Source organism: Pseudophryne corroboree, chromosome 3 (genome assembly GCF_028390025.1).
Source record: "Pseudophryne corroboree isolate aPseCor3 chromosome 3, aPseCor3.hap2, whole genome shotgun sequence".
In the NCBI taxonomy this organism is placed as follows: Eukaryota; Metazoa; Chordata; class Amphibia; order Anura; family Myobatrachidae; genus Pseudophryne; species Pseudophryne corroboree.
Window position 1 is genome coordinate 513,221,653 of NC_086446.1, and position 8,035 is coordinate 513,229,687.

Below are 8,035 nucleotides of genomic sequence, written 5' to 3' on the forward strand. Positions count from 1 at the left end.
ATGCCCGGTATCCTTTATGCTGTAATAGCCCGGGTATACATACTAGTTTTTTTGCCTGTATTGAAACCTGCATACAAATCGGTGCTGGATTAACAGGGATAGGACAAGGATATCCCTTGTACTATGATTGCAAAGGACCCTAATCAGTAGCAGATTACTACCGATTATATAATGTCAGCCACATGAGGACACAAATTGTCAAATATCACCATGTGTTTTCTTATATCACCCAAAGCACCTAAAAAGCAAAGTATCCATGTATAATAAATAATGCCTTTAGTGAATGGCATAAAATTGCCGGAAAAGACCAGTGCACATAGTGTTAAATTACATCCGTGCGTGGCTGGAGAGCGGGAGACAAATGATATGCAGGATAAGAGAAAAATACTTATGACCAAATGGTGTGTTTTTCCTGCTCGGTATGTGCCGCTGATCGCTCGACTTCACGAGCTGGGTGTCTGTGCGGCTCGCCTGGTCTCCTCTCCTGCCGGTCTTCTGGTCATGTGAGCGCGCTCACCGTGACCGCGTCCACCTCCCCGACGTACGTTTCACAGTTGCTTGTTCACAGCACATAAAGCAACATACAGGCGGCTCCTGTTGGCAAAATTTATTGACCATATGATTCAAACCTCCGTATACCTATACATTTGGGTTACAACTTGGTGCAATGACGGTCAAACATATGTTTCTCTATTAACGAGATCATTTGTTCATCATAATAACCAGGTTTATGGTTTACCTAGTAGCTGCACACCAGCTGTAGCATTTTGCCATATCAATTCTAAATCTACTACCATACCACACTGCACATGCCCAATCTCGTCTGATCTTGGAAGCAATACGGTGTTGGGCCTGGTCAGTACTTAGGTGGTTGACTACTAAGGAATACCAGGTGTTGTAGGTTTTTTGGCGGCACTACATCGGCTATTGCACTAAACCCCATAAATTAATGCCTGGAGGGCTTGGTATTACTGCCTTATTATTTTTTCATCTATATATTCACAGTCTTAGCTTCAAATTGGTGGTTTACACTGCTTAACCACATTTTAAACACAATATAAAAATTTTTTTTGGTGTACTCTTATCTTATCTAAAGACTATTAAAGGTTACGTTTTAATTATCTCATACTTACATTATTATTCACAATTCAATCACAACTGTTTCCAAGAGCGAGTGCTCCCAACAAAGCAGCATTCCCAGGGAGGCAGAGCGGTTAGCTGTAATGTTCCAGGCCACAGAATATCCTGTCATATGCAGTGGCAAACGCAGGATTTGCATGGGGGGGTTTCCAGAACTGGGTGGAGCCAAGCACGGGGGTGGGGACTGAGATGACCCAGTATGTGCTGGCTCCGTAAAACTAGTGTGTCTGTGTGTATATATATATATATATATATATATATATATACACATACACATATCTATACATAGATATATCTATACATAGATATACCGTATATACACCTATATATATATATATATATATATACACACACACACATTACATATACACATATACTTATACACATAGCATATTAAACATGCATACATATATATATATATATATATATATATATACACATACATACAGTACACGTATATATACGCATGTATATATATCATATGTGTGTGTCTGTGTGTGTGTGTGTTTATATATATGTATATACATGTGTATATATGTATGCACATGGATATATATGTACTATAGTTAAAATAAAGTGAACTTTTATTAATCACTTACAAGTGCCACCAGGAAGACAGCAGGCTGCAGAGGACGCTAGACAGCCATTAATAATACTCATGCAGTATGGTGGAGGGGGGTTTCTGGGTGCTCGGAAACCCCCCCTGGGTGCGCCACTGATATGGGAGCATAGAAGTGAACACACAGGCAGGTTGTGCTGCACTAGCAACTGATCTATAGATCTACTAAGAATGTGTTGGTGCGATCTGGTCTCACACCTAGGCCCTCATTCCGAGTTGATCGCTCGCTAGCTGCTTTTAGCAGCATTGCACACGCTAGGCCGCTGCCCTCTGGGAGTGTATCTTAGCTTAGCAGAATTGTGAACGAAAGAGTAGCAAAATTGCTACTAAAAAAAATTCATGCAGTTTCTGAGTCACTCCAGACCTACTCCTAAATTGCGATCACCTCAGTCAGTTTAGTTCCTGGTTTGACGTCACAAACACGCCCTGCGTTCGGCCAGCCACTCCCCCGTTTCTCCAGCCACTCCTGCTTTTTACCCTGACACGCCTGCGTTTTTTAGCACACTCCCTGAAAACGCAGAGTTGCCGCCCAGAAACAACGACTTCCTGTCAAACATACTACGAACACTCGAGCGACTGAAAAACGTCGCTGGAGCTTGGGTAAAACTACAAAGTTTTGTGTGAAAGTACTTAGCACATGCACGCTGCGTACCATGCGCATGCACATAATTGCCGATTTTTCACTTGATCGCTGCGCTGCGAAAAACAGCAACGAGTGAACAACTCGGAATGACCACCTTTATCTGTAGAACGCTTTGTGGCGCAAAACGCACATTTACAAAGAAACATGTTTGCTTGCATTTTGTCATTCGATGGTGTAACTAGTCGTGTTATGGTATGTGCAAGATCAGTCATCTTAGGTGTATTTCGCAACTGAAATCACAAATTGGAGATACAACGAAATTCACAAGACAAATCACATGTGGATACAACGGAACTCGCATCACAAAGACTCCTGATCTCGCCCCTGAATTCTCAAAAGAAATCGGAGAAAATAGCCAACATATTTGATTGGTCAGCATCTGCATATGTTACAGTGCCGTCACCATGTTGTTATAAAAATTACCCCAAACCACAGAAAACACGTGCATTTCCGGCGTTAACTTTGTATAGGTTGGAGTGTTCACAGTGGTTTTAGAGGAGAGATTTGCTTAGGAGATTCAAATTGATTGTTGCTTGGTTGGTTCTGTCTCTCTCTGTCCATACATCCCTGCTGCCTCTCTCTATCCCTACATCCCTGCTGCCTCTCTCTCTGTCTACATCCCTGCTGTCTCTCTCTGTCCCTACGTCCCTGCTGTCTCTCTCTATCCCTACATTCCTGCTGCCTCTCTCTCTCTGACTACATCCCTGCTGCCTCTCTCTGTCCCTACATCCCTGCCGTCTGTACATTTGTGTTGTCTCTCTGTCCCTGCTGCCTCTTTCTGTGCCTATGTCTCTGGTGCCTCTGTCCCTGCTGCCTCTCTCTCTCTCTCTCTCAGTCCCTACATCCCTGCTATCTCTCTTTGTCCCAACATCCCTGCTGCCTATCTCTCTCTATCCCTTCGTCCCTGCTGCCTATCTCTCTGTCCTTACGTCCCTGCTCCCTCTCTCTCTGTCCCTACATCCCTGTTGCCTCTCTCTGTGGCTCTACATCCTTGCTGCCTCTCTCTCTGTCCCTATGTACTTGCTGTCTCTCTCTGTCCCTATGTACCTGCTGCCTCTCTCTGTCCCTACGTCCCTGCTGCCTATGTCCCTCTCTCTCTCTCTCTGTCCTTGCTACCTATGTCCCTACTGTATGTTCCTGCTGCCCCTGTCCCTACTGTATGTTCCTGCTGCCTCTCTGTCCCTACATCCAATTGCCTCTCTCTGTCCCTGCTGCCTCTCTCACTCTCTGTCTCTTCATCCCTTCTGCCTCTCTCTCTCTGTCTGTCCCTATGTCACTGCCACCTCTGTCCCTGCTGCCTCTCTCCCTCTGTCCCTGATGCCTCCCTCCATCTATCCCTACGTCCCTGCTGCCTCTCTTCCCTCTGTTTCTACGTCTACCATGTGGCATGATGTGTATAAAGGGTACTACTACTGTTGGCATAATACATGTACATTTACATCCCTGACTTAAATAGTAAAAAAATAACACAAGCCCCAGGCGGCAATAAAAGTAGTCTTTTTGTATTTCATTCTGAAATCGATTGTATAGCAATGAACCAGTTCATATATCTATAGAAGATTTCAATCATGTTTATTATAGATTCTCTATTTCTTTTTTTTTTCTTTTTTTTTTCTTTTCTCTTTTTTTTTTTGGGGGGGGGGGGGGGGGGGGGGGAGGAGCGTTTTTCTTATCTTGCCCTGGGTGCCAAAAAGCCTAGTTATGCCTAGGTTTGGTTCAAACATAAAATGGCCACAGAGGCATGACACCAGAGGCAGACTGGTAGTGGCTCCACATTCTAGCAGGAGTGGCTGGAATATGAAGAGCCATTGCGCTTCCTCATCCCTTCAGAGGAGATTCAGGCTCTGCATGTACAGGGCACTGATTCCTCGTCCAAATTGAGTGTGTAAAATCCTAATTATAACCTTTGTCATGTTAGTTAATTGTGTTCAGTGTGACATACCCAAATCTGCATTGTACTTTATAAACAATGGGACAGATGTATTAAGCATACCTCCCAACTTTACTGTTCTGTGGAGCGGGACACTTGCGCGGCGAAGCCGCGCGCGTTCCCGAAAAAGGGACGTGGCCTATGAAAAGGGGGCGTGGCTTCGCGGAGTCCCCGCGATCGTGAGCCACGCCCCCGTTTTCGTCACTGAGGGGGCATGCCCAGCGCTCTGTGAGCTGCTGGCATGCCCCCTCTCCCTCTGACTCCACTGAATAGACGCTGTGCGCATGCGCACAGCGTCTATTCACCGCTGCTCTGCTAAGCAGAGCAGCGATTGACAGAGCCTCCCAACTGACCCCCCCACCGCGGGACACTGCGGCCCGCGGGTGGGACAGCGGGACAGTCCCCAAAAAACGGGACTGTCCCGCGAAAATCGGGACAGTTGGGAGGTATGTATTAAGCCTGGAGAGGTGATAAAGCAGTGATAAGTGGAAGGTGATAATGCACCAGCCAATCAGCTCCTGTCATTTTTCTAACCCGTAATGATTGGCTGGTGCGTTATCACCTTCTTCTTATTACTGCTTTATCACTTCTCCAGGCTTAATACATCTGCCTCAATGTCCTGTGTTTTGTACAGTCCTCGAAATGTAAATTAGCTACAGTATGTTAGCAAATACATGTGTTAACACAACCAATATTTTTGTATTGCCAATGTTGTATTATCTGGTTTGAAAAAACAACAACACAAAATATGACCTTTATTAATGACAAAGAAAAAGACAGGTTTATTTGCTTGTGCCAATATTGTATTACAACTGTGTATTCATGTGCAGAAGGTCAAACATTAGGCCTATACTAAGTACAGTTGCTTGTCTGCTCTGCTAATGGTTAGGCTAGTGTACATTGGATCCCTTCATTGATTTGTACAAATGTCCATGCAGGTGTTGCTAGCCCTTTGTGTTTGTTTATTTGCTGTTGTTGGGGTTTTTTTTTTTTTTGGGGGGGGGGGGGGAGGTTGTAAGAAAGATATATATATTTCTCTGACGTCCTAAGTGGATGCTGGGGACTCCGTCAGGACCATGGGGAATAGCGGCTCCGCAGGAGACAGGGCACAAAAGTAAAAGCTTTAGGATCAGGTGGTGTGCACTGGCTCTTCCCCCTATGACCCTCCTCCAAGCCTCAGTTAGATCTTTGTGCCCGGCCGAGAAGGGTGCAATCTAGGTGGCTCTCCTAAAGGGCTGCTTAGAGTAAAAGTTTTGTTAGGTTTTTTTATTTTCAGTGAGTCCTGCTGGCAACAGGCTCACTGCATCGAGGGACTTAGGGGAGAAGAAGTGAACTCACCTGCGTGCAGGATGGATTGGCTTCTTAGGCTACTGGACACTAGCTCCAGAGGGACGATCACAGGTACAGCCTGGATGGGTCACCGGAGCCGCGCCGCCGACCCCCTTGCAGATGCTGAAGAGAGAAGAGGTCCAGAAATCGGCGGCTGAAGACTTCCCAGTCTTCTTAAGGTAGCGCACAGCACTGCAGCTGTGCGCCATTGCTCTCAGCACACTTCACACCAACGGTCACTGAGGGTGCAGGGCGCTGGGGGGGGCGCCCTGAGCAGCAATGAAAGTACCTATGCTGGCTAAAAATACATCACATATAGCCCCTGGGGCTATATGGATGTATTTAACCCCTGCCAGGTTGTCAGAAAAACGGGAGAAGAAGCCCGCCGAAAAGGGGGCGGGGCCTATTCTCCTCAGCACACAGCGCCATTTTCCCTCACAGAACTGCTGGTGGGAAGGCTCCCAGGCTCTCCCCTGCACTGCACTACAGAAACAGGGTTAAAACAGAGAGGGGGGGCATTTTTGTGGCGATATTATTACATATTAAGATGCTATAAGGGAAAACACTTATATAAGGTTGTCCCTGTAAAATTATAGCGTTTTGGTGTGTGCTGGCAAACTCTCCCTCTGTCTCCCCAAAGGGCTAGTGGGGTCCTGTCCTCTATCAGAGCATTCCCTGTGTGTGTGCTGTGTGTCGGTACGTGTGTGTCGACATGTATGGGGACGATGTTGGTGAGGAGGCGGAGCAATTGCCTGTAATGGTGATGTCACTCTCTAGGGAGTCGACACCGGAATGGATGGCTTATTTAGGGAATTACGTGATAATGTCAACAAGCTGCAAGGTCGGTTGACGACATGAGACGGCCGGCAAACCAATTAGTACCTGTCCAGGCGTCTAAAACACCGTCAGGGGCTTTAAAACGCCCATTACCTCAGTCGGTCGACACAGACACAGACACGGACACTGACTCCAGTGTCGACGGTGAAGAAACAAACGTATTTTCCATTAGGGCCACACGTTACATGTTAAGGGCAATGAAGGAGGTGTTACATATTTCTGATACTACAAGTACCACAAAAAAGGGTATTATGTGGGGTGTGAAAAAACTACCTGTAGTTTTTCCTGAATCAGATAAATTAAATGAAGTGTGTGATGATGCGTGGGTCTCCCCCGATAGAAAATTAAAGGCGCTCACACGCTTATCAAAACAAGTGGCGTTACCGTCTCCAGATATGGCCGCCCTCAAGGAGCCAGCTAATAGGAGGCTGGAAAATATCCTAAAAAGTATATACACACATACTGGTGTTATACTACGACCAGCGATCGCCTCAGCCTGGATGTGCAGCGCTGGGGTGGCTTGGTCGGATTCCCTGACTGAAAATATTGATACCCTTGACAGGGACAGTATTTTATTGACTATAGAGCATTTAAAGGATGCATTTCTATATATGCGAGATGCACAGAGGGATATTTGCAATCTGGCATCAAGAGTAAGTGCGATGTCCATGTCTGCCAGAAGATGTTTATGGACACGACAGTGGTCAGGTGATGCAGATTCCAAACGGCAGTATTGCCGTATAAAGGGGAGGAGTTATTTGGGGTCGGTCCATCGGACCTGGTGGCCACGGCAACAGCTGGAAAATCCACCTTTTTACCCCAAGTCACATCTCAGCAGAAAAAGACACCGTCTTTTCAGCCTCAGTCCTTTCGTCCCCATAAGGGCAAGCGGGCAAAAGGCCAGTCATATCTGCCCAGGGGTAGAGGAACGGAAGAAGACTGCAGCAGGCAGCCCCTTCCCAGGAACAGAAGCCCTCAACCGCTTCTGCCAAGTCCTCAGCATGACGCTGGGGCCATACAAGCGGACTCAGGTGCGGTGGGGGGGGGGTCGTCTCAAGAGTTTCAGCGCGCAGTGGGCTCACTCGCAAGTGGACCCCTGGATCCTACAAGTAGTATCCCAGGGGTACAGATTGGAAATTCGAGACGTCTCCCCCTCGCAGGTTCCTGAAATCTGCTTTACCAACGTCTCCCTCCGACAGGGAGGCAGTATTGGAAACAATTCACAAGCTGTATTCCCAGCAGGTGATAATCAAAGTACCCCTCCTACAACAAGGAAAGGGGTATTATTCCACACTATTTGTGGTACTGAAGCCAGACGGCTCGGTGAGATTTATTCTAAATCTGAAATCTTTGAACACTTACATACAAAGGTTCAAATCAAGATGGAGTCACTCAGAGCAGTGATAGCGAACCAGGAAGAAGGGGACTATATGGTGTCCCTGGACATCAAGGATGCTTACCTCCATGTCCCAAATTGCCCTTCTCACCAAGGGTACCTCAGGTTCGTGGTACAGAACTCTCACTATCAGTTTCAGAC

General features: G+C 46.5%; 1 pseudogene; it reads left to right on the forward strand.

Annotated features, from left to right (window-relative positions):
* Nucleotides 1-785: 785 nt before the first annotated feature.
* Nucleotides 786-904, forward strand: LOC134897325 (5S ribosomal RNA; annotated as a pseudogene).
* The last annotated feature ends 7,131 nt before the right edge of the window (nucleotides 905-8,035 follow it).